Consider the following 22,437-nt stretch of genomic DNA (forward strand, 5'->3'; position numbering starts at 1 on the left):
GCAATGTTGGGTAGAACAACGCTTGGGACTGCCTGGTTATTCACCATAAGGTAGTATTTTCCGCCTACTCTGTTCTTTATTAGGCGGCTGGACCGACAGTAGCTTATATCCATAAAGAGGGGAGGTAAAGATTCTAAAGTTTGGAGTCGGTCCCCTAGGTTTAAGCCAAGTGCTATGGTGGGTATTTATAGGGAAAAATTTTGAAGTTGGAAAGGGAGTGGTTGAAAAGTGAATAAATGTGGGTAAATTTGAATAAATGGGGAAGGTAAAAAGTTGTAGGGTTGTAAAGTTCGTCTCCAACGGCTTTGTAACGTTAACATGGCGTTACGCTCGTTACAGGGGCATGACGGGCGTCATAAGCACTTTGTGTGACGTCCGTGATAGAATGTGTGACGCTCGTCACACAGTCTTTTTGGCATGGTTCTGCTAGCGTTCTTCAGAATAACTTTGGTAATTTATTTTTTTATTATTTATTTTGTTTTGCTTCAGATTATTTTATTTTGCTATTTAATTTTCCTGCATGCTATTCTACTTTGTATAATAGTGCATAAATGTATTATATTGTTAATAATTTATCTAGGCAGCAACAGTATAGAGCATTTTTTTTATAGATATTGCATAATTCATAATAAAATAGGATAATTCAATAGCTTCATAAAATAATCATAATGTAACAATGGATAGAAACAAAAATGCGAAAGAGAAACAAATACGAACATAATTTGAAATAACATTAAATAATAAAACTAACTAAAACTAGATAACTAAGAAGAACGACTTCTATCCATCTGCACGATCTCTGGCCGGAGGAGCAAAGGAGTTAACACGATATAGTAACTCGTGAAACTGATTTGTCATATTGTTCATGTATCCCAGAAATTCGTGTCTCATGTTAGCAAACTCTTCTCTGAGGGCATCGCCGATTCTTCGGTCTGAACAGGTTGAGGAGGGGGATCAATGTCATAATAACCAGATGGTGTCTGAGGGTCTGATTCAGCATAAGGAATCAGGTCATCACAAATCTCATAGTCCTGGATGGATTCGGTGGATCTAGCAGGAGAGGGGGTTTCGTTCAGATTGTAGATCCAGTTATTGCGGTTATGAACACTAGTCCTAGGATCGGGCATGGTGAATAGGCAAAGAACTTGGTTATTAATTATAAGCTCAAACTCGTCAGATCCTAGGTTTGCTATAAACATAGTGTTGAAGAGGAAGGGTATACTCATAGTAGTAATGCCACAAAAAGGGCTTAAGTCAAGCATAGGTTGATGTAATCCGATAGCATTACCAATCATGGTTATCAAACCGCCTATTCGAATTGGTGCTCGTTCATCTTGAATAAGGTGGTCTAAATTTGCCAACATAAAAGTGGCACCGTTTACTGGACGGTTCTGGGAAGCACAAAATATGATGAAGAGTTCATCACGTGAAACTGTGGTACTGTTTGGCTTCTTCCCAAATAAAGTATGGGTCAGGATCTTATGGAAATAACGGAAGGCCGGGTTATGTATGTTTCTAGAGAGAAACTCATGTTCCTCGGGATCGTCATTTCCAGTCAAGTTACCCCAAAAGTGTTCAAGTTCTCTATATTCAAAAAGTTCTTCTTGGCTCACTGTGAATGTCTCAAAGGATGTAGGGAAACCTAAAAGGTTGGTAAAGTCTTGAATATTAAATTGGTACTCCATGTTAAACATTCTGAACTGGATAAAACCTCTGCTTATTCCTTTTCCATGGCTGGGTAGATAGATCAGAGAACTAAGGAATTCTAGAGTCAGTCTCCGGTAAGTGACAAATTGTCTACGGATAGGAGCGGTTTCCCACCCTATCTGACTCAGCAAATACAGGACACTTTGTCTTAGTCCAAGGGCAGTCATTGCCCAGTCATCAGCATACAGACTAGGTAGCATCTCTCTCGTGGCTAGTTCCTCAAACTTTTGTTTTTGAGTTGTTCCTCTGAATTTGATACCCATACGATCAATTTGTCCCATCAGGTTAGTGTTAGCTAGAGAAAAGAAAAACAAGAGTTTTAGTCAGGATTTGGCCAAATGCCGAAAGAAGAAGAGAAAAGTTTTTAATAAATTAAAATAAATTAAGAATGAATACTAAACAAAAATTAAAAGAATAATTAAGGAAGAAATAGAAAATAATAATAGAAGAAAAAAATAATAAAATATTTGTGGGTTGTCTCCCACTAAGCGCTTTGTTTAATGTCGCAAGCTCGACAAAAAAACTATCAATTATAATCTATAAGTTCTTGAGGCATTTCGTCTAAGTGCAAGACTTACGAATCTTCATTGTTTTCTGCATAGTGATAATGTTTTAGACGTTGCCCGTTTACGTTAAATGGTTCCATAGATTTGCCTTTAATTTCTACTGCTCCACTGGGAAAAACATTGGTGATTTGAAAAGGACCTGACCATCTAGATCGTAGTTTTCCCGGGAATAACTTTAGTCTGGAGTTAAATAAAAGGACTGTATCGCCTTGTTTGAAGATTTTCCTTGATATGCGCTTGTCATGCCATTGTTTTGTTCTTTCTTTGTAGATTCTGGCATTTTCGTAAGCGTCTCTTCTGAGTTCCTCTAATTCGCTTATATCAAGGATTCTCTTTTCGCCGGCGGCTTTATAGTTTAAATTTAGATTTTTAATAGCCCAATAGGCTTTATGTTCTAATTCTACCGGGAGGTGACAGGATTTTCCATAAATTAGCTTAAATGGGGTTGTCCCTATGGGAGTTTTGTAGGCAGTTCGGTAAGCCCATAAAGCTTCTGGTAATTTCAATGACCAGTCTCTCCTTGAAGTGGCGACTGTTTTCTCTAGTATCTGTTTGATTTCTCTGTTAGACACTTCCACTTGCCCACTGGTTTGAGGGTGGTAAGGTGTCGCTACTCTATGTCTTACGCCATACTTAAGCAGTAGTTTTTCGAGTACCTTGGATATGAAATGCGATCCACCATCACTAACTACTATTCTTGGGACACCAAACCTTGGAAATATTATATTCTTAAAGAGTCTAGTTACTACTCGTGTGTCGTTTGTTGGAGAAGCTATAGCTTCAATCCATTTCGATACGTAGTCAACTGCCACGAGTATGTATTTGTTACCGAAAGAGGATGGAAAAGGTCCCATGAAGTCTATTCCCCACACGCCGAAAATCTCTACTTCCAAAACGCCCTTTTGTGGCATCTCGTCACGTCTAGATATGTTTCCTGTGCGTTGACATCTGTCACATTTCTTAATAGCTGCATGTACATCCTTCCATATATTTGGCCAATAGAAACCGGCTTGTAGGATTTTTGAGCAGGTCTTGGATGTACTTGCATGTCCACCATAAGGTGCGGAGTGACAGTGTTGGATTATATTTTCTACCTCTTCTTCGGGTATACACCGACGGAAAATACCATCGGGGCCTCTTTTAAAAAGTAAGGGGTCATCCCAGTAATAGTGTTTTATGTCATAGAAGAATCGTTTCTTCTGTTGGTAGGATAAGGTAGGTGGAACTATTCCGGCAGCTAAATAATTGATGAGGTCAGCGTACCACGGTGTAACAGATATAGCTAAAGTGGTTTCTACCTGTTTATCAGCGTTATTTTCTTCCAAAGTAGCTATAAGTTTATCGTACGAGAAATCATCGTTGATCGATGTTCTTTCCGGTTCAAGGTTCTCAAGTCTAGAGAGGTGATCTGCTACTACGTTTTCAGTTCCTTTCTTGTCTTTGATTTCCAAATCGAACTCTTGTAGCAACAGGATCCACCTTAGGAGTCTAGGTTTAGCATCCTTTTTTGTTAAGAGGTATTTGATAGCAGCGTGGTCAGTGTAGATGATTATTTTGGCTCCGACCAAGTAAGAACGAAATTTATCTAGCGCAAACACTACTGCTAGAAGTTCTTTCTCGGTTGTGGCATAATTCATTTGTGCTTCATCTAGAGTTCTACTTGCGTAATATATAACATGAAGCTTTTTATCCTTTCGTTGTCCTAAAACAGCACCTACAGCGTAATCACTAGCATCACACATTATTTCGAATGGTTCATTCCAATCTGGTGTCTGCATTATGGGTGCGGAGATCAGTGCTTGTTTAAGCGTTTGAAATGCTTCTAAACATTTATTGTCGAATATGAATTCAGCATCTTTCATTAATAACCCGGTTAAAGGTTTAGTTATTTTAGAGAAGTCTTTAATGAATCGTCGGTAGAAACCGGCATGTCCTAAGAAGCTTCGTACTTCTCTCACAGTTTTCGGGGGTTGAAGATTTTCGATTACCTCTATTTTAGCTTTGTCTACTTCAATTCCTCTGTTCGAGATGATGTGTCCTAAAACAATTCCTTCTTGTACCATAAAGTGGCATTTTTCCCAATTAAGTACTAGGTTTACTTTTACACATCGCTCTAGAACTCTCTCTAGGTTTTCAAGGCATTCTTCAAAGCTTTGTCCGCATACGGAAAAGTCATCCATAAATACTTCCATGATGTTCTCTAGAAAATCGGCGAATATTGCCATCATGCACCTTTGGAAGGTTGTAGGAGCATTACACAAGCCAAACGGCATTCGTCTATAAGCGAAGGTACCAAAAGGGCACGTGAACGTTGTCTTTTCTTGGTCATCAGGGTGAATTGGTATTTGAAAGAAACCTGAGTAACCGTCTAGATAGCAGAAATGAGAATGTTTTGCTAATCGTTCTAACATCTGGTTAATGAATGGTAAAGAGAAATGATCTTTTCGGGTTGCTTTGTTTAATTTCCTATAGTCAATGCACATTCTCCATCCCGATTCGATTCGTTTGGTTATAGTTTCTCCTTTTTCATTTTCAATGATTGTTACACCTCCTTTCTTTGGTACTACGTGTACAGGACTAACCCATTTGCTATCAGATATAGGATATATGATACCTGAAGGTGAGAAAAACAAGAAAGGGGGGGTTTGAATTGTTTGGAAAATAAGCGTTTTTTCAAAATGAAAATCACACAAGGATTTTTATACTGGTTCGCTTATAACACAAAGCTACTCCAGTCCACCCGGCCAAGGTGGTTTCGCCTTCAACAAGGACTTAATCCACTAATCTTGAAAGATTGATTACAAACAACGTCTAAGAGAAAGATCTCTCAGTCCTCTCAAGTATACAGACTACACAGAGTCACTTGAGGAAATACAACAAAGATAAAAACTTATGTAATCTAGAGTGCTTCTAAGATAAGCAAATATTACAACAGTAAGAACAAAGTGTTTTACGTTTCAAGCAAAAGCTTTGTGAAGTATTGAGAGAGATGAAAAATGTTTTTGTATGCTTGCTTTCTCTAACCTCTCAAAGTTGATGTTTCAGTAAAATCTTGTGATATTGTACTTGTCTCTCAATGTTGATTTGCAGTCCTTTATATAGAAGAGAAGGATCCGTTGAAAAATCATAGCAGATAATAACTCTTGAATAATAATTAGTGCCATAACTTATGTTGCTTGTTGCCAAAGCAACTTTCTCTCCTTGAATGATTACTTTCCAAAAATAGTTCCTATTCATTTGAATTTGGAGTTAACGTCTCTTTCTGTATTAGGAAGTCCATTTCCATAACTTTACTTGAAGTTAACGTTACTCTTCCTTATTTAGCAATTCCATAATCAAGGTCTTCGTGTTTCTGGAGATCTTGGAATCTTGCTATCTAACTTCTGATGTTGATCTCTTTTGAGTTCTGATGGTTTCTTCAGATAGCGCTGAGAACTTCTGGAGTTTGACATACCGTTGTTCAGAGTCAGAACTTCTAGAGCGTACTTCTTGTTCAGATGCTTCTGATATTTTGCTGTTTTGCTCAGAGTTAGATTTTCTTGAACGTGTTTCTACTTCAGATGCTTCTGGTCTTCTGATAATTTGTATCTGATATGATTCTGTATCTGATGATTTCTTCCTTCTTTCCTTAGAACCCTGCACACTTAGAAACTTTTCGTTAGGGTGCCATTTTTGGTTTCATCCTTTGTTATCATCAAAATCATGGAATCTGTTGTAGAACAATTTTTGTTCTTACAATCTCCCCCTTTTTGATGATGACAAAACAAACTTAATTAGCAGATGAAACATAAACAATATCAGATCAGATAGACAAGAGCTCCCCCTGAGATAGGCTAGGGAGTTCAGAAGTTCTTACCAGAGCTTCCAAGCAATGAGGTTTCTTGATACCTTCTGCAATTTCTTAAGTCTAGAGTTAGATAAATTTATTTTAAGAAAAATATGTTGCAGAGTGCTTAAGGTATTTAGACAGTATTTTCGTCAGAGCAATTAATGACTTCTCCCCCTTTTTGTCAGAATCAAAAAGACATAGCAAAAAGAAAATAATAATTCAAGAGAAAAACATAGTATTCAGATAAAAAAGCAACAGAGGCAAAAGGAACAAGTAAGCATCAGAAACAGAGACGGCAAAAACAACAAGCAAACAAAATCCTAAGTGCCTAGGGGTTGGGAGGCGGAGGCATTCTCTGAAGCAATAGAGCCAGCATGTTCTGAATGTTGTCGTTGACAGAGTCTTATTTATCCATTCTGGCACGGAGTTCCTTCTGATCGTTCTTGAGTTCTTTAAGCGTCTGGAGAACCATAGGAACAACAAATGAGGACTCCCCCTGAGTCAGAGCCTGCTGTGCTTCAGCAACAGCCTTTGCTTCAGCTTCAGCTTCGGCAGCAGCTTGTGCTTCAGCTTCGGCAGCAGCAGCAGCATCGGCCAGAGCTTTAACTTCAGCTTCCTTTACCCTTAGGATTTCAGCTTCCCTTGCTCTTTCTTCCTCCAGCCTTCTGGCTTCTTCTTCAGCCTCTCTTGCTAGTCTCTCTTCCTCAAGCCTTTTGGCTTCAGCTTCTCTTGCAAGTCTTTCCTGGAGTCTTGCCTCAGCATCTCTGATGTAGCCATTTCTGACTTGCTCAGAGATGTTCTTCAGCTTAAAAGCCTCAGAGGTCATCCAGCCAATGACTCTGTTCCAGTGTGTCCTTACAGAGTCAGGATCATCACTGACTTCAGAGTTAATGGTCAGAGACTTGACCTTTTGTACTGAAGCCCCTGCGACCAGCATTATGGCTTCCTCAAGGGTAGGTACGGAAAGGTTAGGTTCAGAGGTTTGAGGTGAAGAAGTTGGAGGGCTGAGATTTAATGTTAGAGGTTCAGGTTCAGCTTCAGGTTCAGCTTCAGGTTCAGCTTCAGGTTCAGCTGAGGTGTTTAAAGGGGTGATATCAGAGGTGTGGAGGTCAGAGGGTTGAGTTTCAGAAGGTTGGTCTTCAGAAGGGATGTTAGTTGTTTGTTCTGGGGGAGGTGAAGTTGCTTCAGATTGTGTTGGTTATTGTGAAGCAAGGTTTTGAGTCTAAATTTGGGCTAAGGTTGGAGAGTTAGGGTCAGAGTATTCTTGGTCAGAGGAGAGTTCAAGGTATGGAGGTGATTCTGGGGCTGAAGATGATGAAGAGGAAGTGGTAGTGTGAGCAAGATTAGAATTGGGTAGAGGTTGTGAGGTTCTGGTTGTAGAAGGTGGGGTTTCAGAGGATGTGTATATAGGTGGTGTTGGGAGAGGATTAGAAGAAGCCATAAGTTGTTCAGAGGGAATAGAGGGAGCAGACGTACCAGTAGATATTTGCAGAGGTGCTGGAGATCTTATTTCAGAGGTTTCTCCTATCCTTGCTCTCTTTGCCTTTGAAGATTTATTCTTAGGGGGACCTCTTTTGAATCTGACAAAGTCTTCTTCTGACTCTAAACACTCATCCAGTCTGAAGTCAGAGATGTCAACTCCTTCATCCTTCAGACGCTGCATATAGTGGAGAATTGCATCTACGGGTTCATTCTTGAAGAACCTTGCAAGACCATGGGGCAGCTTCCTCTGATCTTTCAAGGCATCCCAGGAGGTGTCCATAATGGGTCTGACTTGAATCTTCTTCAGAATTCCCATGCTTTTCAGATTTCTGGCGTTCAGAGGCCTTCCAGTATCTATCGCCAGATCTTCCATCAGCCTGTTCTTCTCCAGATGATCTACCAGCCCATTCTCAATGAAGACATCAGATATAAGCCTTCCCAGAGGAATGTAGGATCTGGGTTTCATGTTGTTTCTTGTCTCCCTTACAGAGTCTCTGAGATATCTGAAGAGAAGTGCAGGAAGGCAGAGCTTCACACCCTTGTGAATGCAATACATAATGCACTTCTGATCTGCATTGATGTAGTCAGAGGAGTTTGAAGCTGGGCGATGATGAATGGTTCCCAGAATGATCTTGAGCCATACTCTGAGGTTCTGATGAAGTTCTTTGTTCTTTAAAGGATTTCCTTCAGTGTTGAGTTTGAAGATGGTTGGATTGATTACTTCAGCAATGCGCTTTGACCTAGGGTTGATGTTGTAAATCCTTTTTCCTCCAGTTTTCTCCATGTTTAGTAAAGAAGCAATTGACTTTTCAGTAATCACTATCTTTACCCCCAATACGAAGGAGACGATGAAGTGGTCATCAGCATCAGCAAATCTCCAGAATTCTTTGATGAGATTTGGGTAAACAGGGCCATAAAGCCTTTGGAAGTAGTTTTCCCACCCTTGTATACGGAGTTCTTCAGTAAGATCTACTCCATTTCTCCTCATGTTGTCGAAGTCCACCAGTGTTTCACATAACACATCCAGGCCCTCAAAGGGAGTTGCTAGGTTAATGTGAGGTTGACGATCAAGAATATGGGGTTCCTTGTACACTGGAGTAATGGAAACGCCTGTAACCGTTGGAGTTAGAATGCTTGAACTTTGGACAGTGGTATTGGATTCCATTTGCTGAGAAAAGTTGAAAACTTGTTGTTGTTGAGCATCCATAGTTGATGAAGAAGAAGGTGAAGATGAAGTGTTTGCAAAAATGCTTCAGAGAGGGTTTGGGAGTGAGTGAGAGTGATAGTGTGTGAAATGTGAGAAAAAATGTTTAAATACCCTAAACGAAAACACATGCAAAATGACACACTATTCAGCGTTAGCACAAAGCACAAGTTAGCACGCTTGGGGGAAAATGATTAAGGCTCATTAATGAATGTCTAATCCCAACAGTATGCACACTGCTCGAGGAGATCTCAAACGTTTCCCTTTGATTTTCTTCTGGACAGCTGTCTAGAAGTTCTAGGGTTAGACGCTAAGTGCTCCACGTGTTGATGTATCTGATCTTCAGGAATACCAAAGGATTGGTTCCTGGAGATTTCTAACTCAGATATCTTCTTAACTGGCAGAAGTATCAGAGTCAGAGGCAGAAACACATTTGTTTATGTCAGAATCTCATTTTACATCTTCAGAGCCACACTTCATTCAGGGAAATTTTGAATGTTCAGATTTTCTAAGATAAAAAGAAATCTATCTTCAGCTAGAGGCTTAGTAAAGATATCTGCCCATTGATGATCTGTATCAATGAACTTCAATGTTACTATCCCTTTCTGAACATAGTCTCTGATAAAATGATGTTTTATTTCAATGTGTTTAGCTCTGGAATGTAGAATGGGATTCTTACTTAGACAAATGGCAGCAGTATTATCATAGAAGATAGGAATGTTACTCTCAAAGATTTGCAGATCTTCTAACTGGTGCTTCATCCAGAGCATCTGAGTTGTGCACAGTGATGCTGAGATATATTCTGCTTCTGCAGTTGATAGAGCGATAGTTGACTGTCTTTTGCTAGCCCAGGATATCAGATTGTTTCCCAGAAGCTGGCAATTTCCAGATGTGCTTTTTCGTTCTAGTCTATCTCCTGCGTAATCTGCATCACAGTAACCCGAAAGTCTATACTCTGATGTTTTCTTATACATCAGGCCCAGGTTAGGAGTTCCTTTCAGATACTTAAGAATTCTCTTAACTGCTGTTAAATGAGATTCTCTAGGATCTGATTGGAATCTGGCACAGAGACAGACACTAAAGAGAATATCAGGACGAGTAGCAGTCAGATAGAGAAGAGAGCCTATCATACCTCGATAGAGCTTCTGACAAACCTTTGCGCTTACTTCTTCCTTTTCAAGAATGCATGTTGGATTCATTGGAGTTTTTGCAGAGTTGCAGTCAGCCATGTCAAATTTCTTCAGAATATCTTTAATATATTTGTTTTGATGAACATATGTAACTTCTGAAGTTTGGTTAATTTGAATTCCCAGAAAGAACTTTAGTTCTTGCATTAAGCTCATTTCAAATTCTGCCTGCATTAACTTAGAGAATTCTTGACAAACAGAGGCGTTAACTGAACCAAAAATAATATCATCAACGTATATCTGGCATATCATGAGATCATTGTTAAGGTTCTTACAGAAGAGTGTGGAGTCAACTTTCCCTCTGATAAAATTGTGTTCCAGAAGAAAATTGCTTAAACGTTCATACCAAGCTCTGGGAGCTTGTTTAAGTCCATATAAAGATTTTTTAAGTTTAAAAACATGTTCTGGAAAATTTGGATTTTCAAAACCTAGAGGTTGGTTGACATACACTTCTTTTGATATATAACCATTAAGGAATGCACTCTTGACATCCATTTGATATAATTTAATAGAATGGTTAATAGCAAAAGATACAAGAAGACGAATAGATTCTAACCTTGCGACTGGAGCAAAAGTTTCATTATAATCAATACCTTCTTGTTGACTATAACCTTGAGCTATCAGTCGAGCTTTGTTTCTGACGACTTCTCCTTTCTCATTCAGCTTGTTTCTGAATACCCATCTGGTTCCAATAACGTGAGTGCCTCTGGGCTTTGGAACAAGATCCCAGACATCATTCTTTGTGAATTGATCTAATTCTTCTTGCATGGCTGAAACCCAGTCGTTATCTTGAAGTGCTTCATCACAGGACGTAGGCTCAATCAGAGACACTAGTCCCAGAGGAGTATCTTCAGAGGTCCTGAAGGTAGATCTGGTTCTAACAGGTTCGTCTTTGTTTCCCAGAATCAAATCTTCAGATACATTGATACGACTTTTAACTTTCTTTGGGATTTCTGGGGATTTAATTTCTTCAGAGTTCTGAGTGACAGTTGCTTCTGGAGTTTTATCAGATCCTGCAAGAGTGATTTCTAAATCTGCAAAATTTTCAACTAGCTTTGACTTTTCAGGGTCAAGCTTATCATCAAATCTGACATGAATTGATTCTTCCACAATTTTGGTTTCTGTGTTGTATACTCTGTAGCCTTTAGAGCGTTCTGAGTATCCTAACATAATACCTTTCTATGCTTTGGAATCGAACTTGTTCAGATGTTCTTTAGTGTTTAAGATAAAGTAAGAACATCCAAAAGGATGAAAATATGAAATGTTTGGTTTTCTTCCTTTACACAGTTCATAGGGAGTCTTTTCCAGAATGGGTCTTATAGAGATTCTATTCTGAATGTAACATGCTGTATTTACAGCTTCTGCCCAAAAGTGCTTTGCCACATTAGATTCATTGATCATGGTTCTGGCCATCTCTTGGAGTGTCCTATTCTTCCTTTCTACAACTCCATTTTGTTGTGGAGTTCTAGGGCAGGAGAAATCATGGGATATTCCATTAGAGTCAAATAATTCCTCAAAATCTTTGTTTTCAAATTCTCCACCATGATCACTTCTGACTCTAATAATTTTAGAGTCAAATTCTTTTTGCACTTTGGAGCAGAAACTAGTGAATACAGAGTGAGACTCACTCTTGTGCTTTAGGAATTTAACCCATGTCCAGCGACTGTAATCATCAACAATGACTAGTCCATACTTCTTTCCATTGACTGATGCTGTTTTCACAGGACCAAATAAGTCAATGTGGAGAAGTTCCAGAGGCTTAGAGGTAGAAACAACATTTTTCTTTTTAAAGGATGTTTTTGAAAATTTTCCTTTCTGACATGCTTCACACAGAGCATCTGAAGAAAACTTCAGTTTAGGTAGGCCTCTGACTAACTCAAGTTTATTTAGCTGAGAAAGTTTCCTCATGCTAATGTGGCCCAAGCGTCTATGCCACACCCATTGCTCTTCGTGAACAGTCATCAGACATTTGACATTTTGTTCTTTTAAATCAGAAAGATTGATTTTATAAATGTTGTTCTTCCTCTTGCCTGTGAATAGGACTGAACCATTGCTTTGATTTATGGCTTTACATGTTTTTTGATTAAAGATTACATCATAACCATTATCACTTAATTGACTTATGGATAATAAGTTATGCATTAATCCTTCTACGTAAAGGACATCAGATATAGAGGGAAGAGTACCATTACCAATAGTTCCGGAGCCTCTGATCCTTCCTTTCTGATCTCCTCCGAAACCTACAAATCCAGCGTCTTTAAGTTCCAGACTTTGGAACATAGACTTTCTTCCCGTCATGTGTCGCGAGCATCCAGAGTCCAGGTACCATGACTGGTGTCTGAACTTTGCTGCATAGGATATCTGCAACATAAACAATCTTATCTTTCGGTACCCAGAATCTCTTGGGTCCTTTCTGATTAGTCTTCCCAAAGTTTCTTATAACTTTGGGTTTTCTAGCATTTTCAAATTTTTGTTCTTGTGTGTGTGTGTAGTGATATGAAAATGGAGATTTAAGTTGGTCACTAGAAGAAGTTTTGACTTCCTTAGGATCATACCCAATTCCCTTTTTATTGTTCTGACTGACTCCATAAATCATGGATGCCATAATACTCCTACCTATTCCATTTTTCAGAAATTCTTGAAAGGCTTCTTCGTATTCATAAATTAATTTATTTGAAGTTTGTGGTGCTTGAGACAACGCTTCTTCTAATTCTAAGCTTTTTCTTTTGGCTCCATCTCTTTCTAATGTTAAAGATCTGATTGTATCTTCCCGCTCTAGAATTGTCATCTCAAGCTTGCCACATTCTTCAAATTTTGCTTTAAAACAGCCTTTTATGTTTTTAAGCTTTTGTTTTAATTTCTGATATGAGCTAAGAGTTTCTGACAAGCATGATTCTAGATCAGATCGAGAGAGTTCAGAAAATACCTCTTCAGATTCTTCATCTGAGCTGCTCCTGGATGTGGTAGCCATAAGTGCCACGTTGGCCTTTTCATCAGAGTCAGATTCTGATGACTCAGATTCACTATCATCCCAGGTAGCCATCAATCCTTTCTTTGTCCTGAAGGTATTTTTCTTGAAGCTTTCTTTTCTAGAATTGTCTTTCTTTAGCTTGGGGCATTCATTCCTGTAGTGACCTGTTTCTTTACATTCATAGCAAGTAATATCTTTGTTAGTTTTACCTTTTGAGGTTGATTCTGATCGATCCCCTCTGGGTCTTGGTCTTCTGAAGTTGTTGTTCCTCTTTTTCCAGAGTTGTTTAACTCTTCTGGTCAGGAGGGACAATTCTTCTTCATCATCAGAATCTTCTTGTTCAGAGTCATCAGTATCTTCAGTTTCTGCCTGGAGAGCTTTGGTTCTGTCAGGTTTGCGTCTTTCATATCTGGACTTTAATGCTACGGACTTGTTCCTTTTCTGAGGCTCATCTTCCTTTAGTTCTATCTCATGGCTTCTGAGAGAACTGACAAGTTCTTCAAGACTGATATTGTTCAGATCCTTTGACAGCTTCAGAGCAGTAACCATGGGTCTCCATTTCTTTGGCAGAGTTCTGACTATCTTTTTGACGTGGTCTGCAGTTGTGTATCCTTTGTCTAGAACCTTGAGACCTACAATCAGAGTTTGGAATCTGGAGAATATTGCCTCTATGGCTTCATCATCTTCCATTTTGAAGGCTTCATATTTCTGGATAAGCGCCAGAGCCTTTGTCTCTTTGACCTGAGAGTTTCCTTCATGAGTCATCCTCAGAGAGTCAAGTATGTCTTTAGCTGTTTCTCTGTTGGTGATCTTTTCATACTCGTTGTAAGATATAGCATTGAGGAGTATGGTTCTGGCCTTGTGATGATTTTTGAAAACTCGCTTCTGATCATCTGACATCTTACTTCTGGGAACTTCAGCTCCATCCTCTGTGATAGGAGGTTTGTATCCATCTGTGACAATGTCCCAGAGATCAGCATCATAACCTAGAAAGAAACTTTCGATTCTATCTTTCCAGTAATCAAATTTCTCTCCATCAAAGACAGGAGGCTTAGCATTGTAACTATCCTTTTCATTTGTGTGGGCCATAGTTTTTCTCGTTCTGGATCTCTCTACACTGTTAAGTGTTTGATTAGAAAATCAATAACAGAGCCGGAGCTCTGATACCAATTGAAGGTGAGAAAAACAAGAAAGGGGGGGTTTGAATTGTTTGGAAAATAAGCGCTTTTTCAAAATGAAAATCACACAAGGATTTTTATACTGGTTCGCTTATAACACAAAGCTACTCCAGTCCACCCGGCCAAGGTGATTTCGCCTTCAACAAGGACTTAATCCACTAATCTTGAAAGATTGATTACAAACAACGTCTAAGAGAAAGATCTCTCAGTCCTCTCAAGTATACAGACTACACAGAGTCACTTGAGGAAATACAACAAAGATAAAAACTTATGTAATCTAGAGTGCTTCTAAGATAAGCAAATATTACAACAGTAAGAACAAAGTGTTTTACGTTTCAAGCAAAAGCTTTGTGAAGTATTGAGAGAGATGAAAAATGTTTTTGTATGCTTGCTTTCTCTAACCTCTCAAAGTTGATGTTTCAGTAAAATCTTGTGATATTGTACTTGTCTCTCAATGTTGATTTGCAGTCCTTTATATAGAAGAGAAGGATCCGTTGAAAAATCATAGCAGATAATAACTCTTGAATAATAATTAGTGCCATAACTTATGTTGCTTGTTGCCAAAGCAACTTTCTCTCCTTGAATGATTACTTTCCAAAAATAGTTCCTATTCATTTGAATTTGGAGTTAACGTCTCTTTCTGTATTAGGAAGTCCATTTCCATAACTTTACTTGAAGTTAACGTTACTCTTCCTTATTTAGCAATTCCATAATCAAGGTCTTCGTGTTTCTGGAGATCTTAGAATCTTGCTATCTAACTTCTGATGTTGATCTCTTTTGAGTTCTGATGGTTTCTTCAGATAGCGCTGAGAACTTCTGGAGTTTGACATACCGTTGTTCAGAGTCAGAACTTCTAGAGCGTACTTCTTGTTCAGATGCTTCTGATATTTTGCTGTTTTGCTCAGAGTTAGATTTTCTTGAACGTGTTTCTACTTCAGATGCTTCTGGTCTTCTGATAATTTGTATCTGATATGATTCTGTATCTGATGATTTCTTCCTTCTTTCCTTAGAACCCTGCACACTTAGAAACTTTTCGTTAGGGTGCCATTTTTGGTTTCATCCTTTGTTATCATCAAAATCATGGAATCTGTTGTAGAACAATTTTTGTTCTTACAATACCTGCCTTTAATAACTTGGTTATTTCCTTCTTCACTACCTCACTTAGGATCGGGTTTAGTCTTCTCTGGTGTTCCCTAGAAGTTTTACAGTCTTCTTCTAGCATGATGCGGTGCATACAAATAAAAGGACTTATTCCTTTAAGATCGGTGATGTTGTAACCTAGTGCGGTTGGATATTTTCTTAAGATATGTAGGAGTTTTTCTGTTTCGAGTCTTCCTAGGTCAGCATTAACTATCATTGGTCGTTCAAGTTCTAAGTCTAGGAATTCATATCTCAGATTTTTGGGAAGTTTTTTCAGGTCTAAGGTTGGTTTCTTAAGGCATTGCGTAGGGTCCGGTGTTATTGCTAAACATTGGTTGAGTTTGTCTTCTACAAGATAGTCAGATGATTTGTCTTTTTCTAACTCCGCTTCTTTTATGCATTCATCGATGATATCCATGAAGTAACATGTATCTTCTATTGCAGGTGCTTTCAAAAATTGGGACAGAATGAACTCAATTTTCTCTTCTCCTACTTCAAAAGTGAGTCGTCCTCCTTTTACGTCTATGATTGCACCGGCAGTTGCTAAGAACGGTCTTCCTAGTATAATGGGTGTAACTTCATCTTCTCTAATATCCATAATTATAAAATCAGTTGGAATGTAGAATTGACCTATGCGCACTGGAACGTTTTCAAGAATTCCTACAGGATATTTGACGGAACGATCTGCTAGTTGCACAGACATTTTAGTTGGTCTTAATTCTCCCATTTCAAGTCTCTTGCATATGGATAAAGGCATAACACTAATACCGGCTCCTAAATCGCATAAGGCTTTGTCAATGACAAATTTTCCTATGTGACAGGGTATAGAGAAACTACCTGGGTCTTTAAGTTTAGGAGGCATATTCTGGATTATAGCGCTACATTCAGCGGTGAGTGTAACGGTTTCGCTATCTTCAAGTTTCCTTTTATTAGAAAGAATTTCTTTTAAAAACTTGGCATATGAGGGCATCTGCGTAATAGCTTCTGTAAACGGAATTGTGACGTTTAATTGTTTTAGTAGGTCAACAAATTTTTTGAATTGGCCCGCATCTTTGGTTTTAATAAGCCTTTGAGGGTAAGGGATAGGTGGTTTATAAGGTGGTGGAGGTACATAAGGTTCCTTCTTTTCTACGGTTTCCTTATTACTCTCTTCCTTTTCCTTAGGTTCACTTTCCTCCTCAGTTGACTTTTTAGAGTTTTGGTTTTCTATCCTTGGGTCAGACGGTCCTTCCACTTCCGTTCCACTTCTCAGTATAATTGCATGAGCGTGGCTTCTTGGGTTAGGTTGGGGTTGGCCAGGAAATGTACCAGTTGGGGCAGCAGTAGGCGCTTGTTGTTGAGCTACTTGTGATATTTGCGTTTCCAGCATTTTGTTATGAGTAGCCAGAGCATCTACTTTACTTGCTAGTTGTTTAATTTGTTCGCCAGTGTGTACATTCTGGTTTAAGAAATCTTTATTGGTTTGCTGTTGAGAAGCTATAAAGTTTTCCATCATGATTTCCAAGTTGGATTTCCTAGGGGCGTTATTGTTAGGTGTAGATGGAATCGGCTTCTGATATCCCGGAGGTATAGCTGGGGCTTGATTTGGAGATTGTCTAGGTGCGTATAAAGCATTATTACTCTTATATGAAAAATTGGGATGATTCTTCCAATTTGAGTTATAGGTGTGCGAGTAGGGGCTTCCTTGAGCATAGTTTACTTGTTCCGCTTGGATTCCTGTTAGGAGTTGACAATCTGCAGGAGTGTGACCTTGGATTCCACAGACTTCGCAATTTTGAGTTATGGCAACTACGGTGGCTGGAGGTGATACATTTAAACTTTCAATTTTCTGGACCAGAGCATCCACTTTTGCATTAACATGATCAAGGTTACTTATCTCGTACATGCCAGTTTTCGTTTGAGGTTCTTCTACCATTGTTCGTTCGCTTCCCCACTGATAGTGGTTTTGAGCCATGCTTTCGATAAGTTAGTAAGCATCAGCATAAGGTTTGTTCATTAGTGCACCACCTGCGGCGGCGTCTATTGTTAACCTCGTGTTGTACAGGAGACCATTATAGAAGGTATGAATTACTAACCAGTCCTCTAAACCATGGTGTGGACAAAGTCTCATTATGTCTTTGTATCTTTCCCATGCTTCGAAAAGAGACTCGTTATCTTTCTGTTTAAATCCATTTATCTGGGCTCTTAATGTAACACCCTTCTAAATACCCCAAAATATTTAATTAAAATAATAACATATCAATCAGAGTAATTATGCCCCAAAGGGTGTCACACAATCATTTCACAACAATTATCAAAATATCCTGTCATGCTCATTTATTAAATCAAAATAAGACTCTTTTGCATAATTCGCAGCGGGTACAAAACATCGACATTCAAATCATGTACTACATTACATGTAAAGTTGAATCAACAACTAAATTAAAACATAGTCAAACATTCCCTCCCGATGTTACATCTACCAGAGCATGACCCACTAAGGACGACACTAGACTCCATAGCACTAGCTTCTACTCAACTCACTGCTCGTTACCTGAAAAATAGGTGTAAGGGTGAGTTCCTCAATCGATATAATAAGCATTATAGAACAACATGTAATGCTAAGTAAATAACACATCAATTCACCCTAATCAGACTACGCACTCAGCAACGGCAATATCCGTTCAAACATCATATTCAACAGTAACATATAACATATGTATAATCTCAACCATGCTCAACATCAACAACACAACACATAACACACATATAATACTGGAATACATCCATTCATATTATATGCCATACATTCATTATGAAATGAGACTCCACACATGCGGTACCGACTATTCTCGAACATATAGTTCAAGCTCACCGATCAAATCCAGATACGGCTACTAAGCTCACTAGTCCCACTCATTTGAGATCTAATGACTCACTCACCAATTCCTCACCGTGGGAATTAGCTACAGCCCCGAAGGCTAGACTATGCACACTAATCATCTAGCATGCAAACATCAACAACAAACCCACCATGGTTCACTCACTAATTCCTCACCATGGGAATTAGCTACAGCCCCAAAGGCTAGAATAAGCATGCTAATCACCTAGCAATGCAACAACAACAGCAACAGTTCAAGAATAGACACAAGCTCACACTCTAAGCCATAAAACAGTCTATTCACAAATGCATACATAACTGATACATTCACAGCATCATGCTTATCATCACACATCATTAATACATTTTATCACGAAAGCATATCACATCATGCCACATAATCAAATACAGTATTAGCACACTCTACTAATACCTATACCACTCAAAACAACGGGAAATGATCCCTGCTACATCATACATCAGCTAAGTACATCACTCAGCCTAAACAACCAAAAAACTGCATAACCACAGCACAGAAAAATCACAATTCTGTCCATACGCGTATTGCCTATGCCCATACGCGTATTGCCCACGCTTGACCAAATCCATACGCGTAATGCCCACGCCCATACGCGTATGCTACGCGTATCACATTCCCATACGCGTACCAACAAAGACCAAAACACGTTCAAAACATCATCTTCCTCATCCATACGCGTATTGCCTAGTGCCATACGCGTACCAGCCATCTCATACGCGTATTGCCTAGTGCCATACGCGTATGACCAGAGACCAGAACTCTCAGATCTGCAATGGCTTTCTCTGCTACGAGATCTAACCAATCCAACCTTCCACAGTCCAATTTCTACACAGAAATCGTTCATATTTTCAACACAATTCAGATCTTATTCGATTGCACAAAATCTGACACTTTCACATCTAATTCCTACGAATTCTTTCTCAATTATACCCCAATTTCGTTTATCCAAAAAGTTCACAAATTCATCATGCATCAATCTAATCAGAGGTAAAACAATAGTTTATTACTACCCAGTACATATCATCCCATAATACCCGTTAATCGATGATAAACCCCCCTTACCTGAGTTAATCCGGCACTTCCGTTAGCTTCAAGCTTTTCCTCTTCTCTTGCTCTGCCTCTTTGCCTTTTTCCACTTTCAGCCGCTTCTCTGTTCCTTTTCACGTGAAAACCCTTTTTACCACAAATGGGACTTTTTATTATTCCAACTTATTTTATTCCAATAAATAATTATCCCAATAATTATTATTCCAAAATAATAATAATAATCCAAACTTCCAATTATTCAATTAAATTAATAAATAAAATATTAATTTAAATTAAATAATCATCTTATTTTAATTGGGGTGTTACAACTCTCCCCCACTAAAAGAGTTTTCGTCCTCGAAAACATACCTCAAGCGAACAACTCCGGATAAGACTCCTTCATCTGACTCTCAAGTTCCCAAGTCACATTGCCACCTGCTGGTCCTCCCCAAGCTACCTTCACCAAGGCAATCTCTTTACCCCGCAACTGCTTCAATTCTCGATCCTCGATCCTCATAGGTGATGTTTCCACAGTCAGGTTATCTCTCACCTGTACATCATCTATTTGGACTACATGCGACGGATCATGAACGTACCTCCTCAACTGAGACACATGAAAAACCTCATGCAAATTCGCAAGCGATGGCGGTAAAGCGATACGATAGGCTACCTCTCCTATCCTCTCCAAAATCTGATAAGGACCAATAAATCGAGGTGTCAACTTCTTCGACTTCAAAGCTCGACCAACACCAGTTATCGGAGTAACACGAAGAAACACATGATCTCCCTCTTGGAACTCAAGTGACTTCCTCCTCTTATCATGATAACTCTTCTGACGACTCTGAGAAATTCTCATTTTCTCCTGAATCATCTTAATCTTTTCCGTAGTTTATTGAACAATCTCCGGTCCAACCACAACACTCTCACCGGACTCATACCAACATAAAGGTGTCCGACATCTCCTACCATACAAAGCTTCAAACGGTGCCATACCAATGCTCGAATGAAAACTATTGTTGTAGGTAAACTCAATCAAAGGCAAATAACAATCCCAAGTACCTCCTTTTTCCAGAACACAAGCTCTCAAAAGATCCTCTAATGACTGAATCGTCCTCTCAGTCTGACCATCAGTCTGCGGATGATATGCAGAACTCAATCTCAGCTTAGTTCCCAAAGCTCTCTGCAAACCTTCCCAAAATTTCGATGTAAATCTAGGATCTCTGTCCGAAACAATACTCGACGGAATACCATGCAAACTTACAATCTTCTCAATATACAACTCGGCTAATCTCTCTAACGGATAATCCATTCTGATCGGAATGAAATGAGCCGACTTCGTCAATCTATCAACAATTACCCATATAGCCTCAAAATTCTTACTTGTCCTCGGCAAACCAGAAACAAAATCCATACTGATACTATCCCACTTCCACTCTGGAATAGCCAACGGTTGCATTAGCCCAGACGGCTTCTGATGCTCAATCTTTGACTTCTGACAAGTCAAACAGGAATAAACAAAACTCGCAATTTCTTTCTTCATTCCCGGCCACCAAAATAACTTTTTCAAATCATGATACATCTTCGTAGCTCCAGGATGAATACTCAGGCCACTACGATGTCCTTCCTCAAGAATACTCTTCTTAAGTTCGGTAACATCCGGAATACACACCCGATTACCAAATTTCAAAACACCATTCTCATCAACTCTGAATTCACCACCTTGACCTTGATTCACTAGAGTCAACTTATCAACCAAAAGCATATCGGATTTCTGACCCTCTCTGATCTCATCCAGAATACCACTTGTTAACTTCAACATTCCCAATTTAACACTATTGTGAGTACTCTCACACACCAAACTCAAGTCTCTAAACTGCTCAATTAAATCCAATTCCTTAACCATTAACATAGACATATGTAACGATTTCCGGCTCAACGCATCAGCTACTACATTTGCTTTACCCGGATGGTAATTCAACCCAAAGTCATAATCCTTCAGAAATTCTAACCATCTCCTCTGTCTCATATTCAGCTCTTTCTGATCAAACAAATACTTTAAACTTTTATGGTCACTGAAAACTTCAAATCTTGACCCGTACAAATAATGCCTCCATAACTTCAGAACAAACACCACAGCTGCCAACTCTAAATCGTGCGTCGGAGCAATACTTGAAGGTTTGAGTTCGAAGTTGTTTGCTTCGATTGCGGGTGGAGCAATACTTGAATGCGGTTCATCTTGCGATGGAGCGGCGTAATCTCTAAGAGCACGAGCTGGTTCTGCCATCTCGGGTATCGAAGGGAAAATATTTTTGAAATCGGGAAGTTCAACAGGAGGGAGATTGTTTGCAACACGATATTCCCGAATTCGTCGTAAGACTTAGAGATATAGTTCGATATCATTGATTCGTAAGTAGAACGGCTCGCCTTGTGAGCGAGTGTGTGGCATACAAATCAACGAAAGAAAGAAAAGAAAAAGAAAAGCCTTAGTCTCTACAGCGTAACAGAAGAGTTACGATATCGACTAAATAAAAGTCCCCGGCAACGGCGCCAAAAACTTGACCGCGACTTTATGAGTCGAATTTGGGGTACAAACTGCAAGTGCACAGTTCTATCGCGTAGTTTTAAAAGATATCGATCCCACAAGGACTTATGAATCGATATACCGTTATCTAAGGTTACTTCGTAAAGCTAAGGCAGGTAATACTTTGATTGGCTTGGGGGAAAAGCTAAAACTAAAATAAGATCTAAAATAAATATCTAATAAGCGGATATCGGTATGTAGTTCGTCGTAATTAGGGAATCAATTCTTTGTTGGTTTCTTGGTTTTAAAATAAATCTTTTCAGTTGACACTATTGATTAAAAGTCTTATCTCAAACTCTCGCTCTGTTGAATAAACTATGATTTTATATTAACGTAGTTGTCACTTATAGTTAAGTCAAAAACCACTTTTTGAAAACAATAGAATCCGTAGAAACTCTTTTTAAGAAAACACTAATCGTTTAAACACCCTTATCTCAAACTCTCGCTCTGTTGACTTAGGTTATATAATTAAATTCAAATGCTTAACTCTCATCCTCACATTCAATCTTTAAAAATACTTTTTGAAAAAGGTTAGAATTTAATTAACTCTAAAAATTGCTCTCGCCCTGATCTAGAATTAATGTCCAATTTACACTGTCCAGTCAAAAACTCAAACTCTCGCTCTATTGCTTTTAACTTCTTTATGTCTTTTACTTTCGTACAAAA

The 22,437-nt window shown here is 38.8% G+C and overlaps 1 protein-coding gene and 1 non-coding gene across 2 annotated transcripts in view; one reads left to right on the forward strand and one right to left on the reverse strand.

Moving 5' to 3' along the window:
• The window catches only part of LOC127104397 (DEAD-box ATP-dependent RNA helicase 31), a 33,075-nt gene that overhangs the window by 3,353 nt on the left and 7,285 nt on the right, over nt 1-22,437 (reverse strand). The gene's annotated exons all lie outside the window — the stretch shown is intronic.
• LOC127109879 (small nucleolar RNA R71) lies at nt 17,349-17,455 on the forward strand. Its single transcript, XR_007797127.1, has one exon. It is a non-coding gene; the product is annotated as a small nucleolar RNA R71 (small nucleolar RNA).

This window comes from Lathyrus oleraceus, chromosome 7, assembly GCF_024323335.1.
Source record: "Lathyrus oleraceus cultivar Zhongwan6 chromosome 7, CAAS_Psat_ZW6_1.0, whole genome shotgun sequence".
In the NCBI taxonomy this organism is placed as follows: domain Eukaryota; kingdom Viridiplantae; phylum Streptophyta; class Magnoliopsida; order Fabales; family Fabaceae; genus Lathyrus; species Lathyrus oleraceus.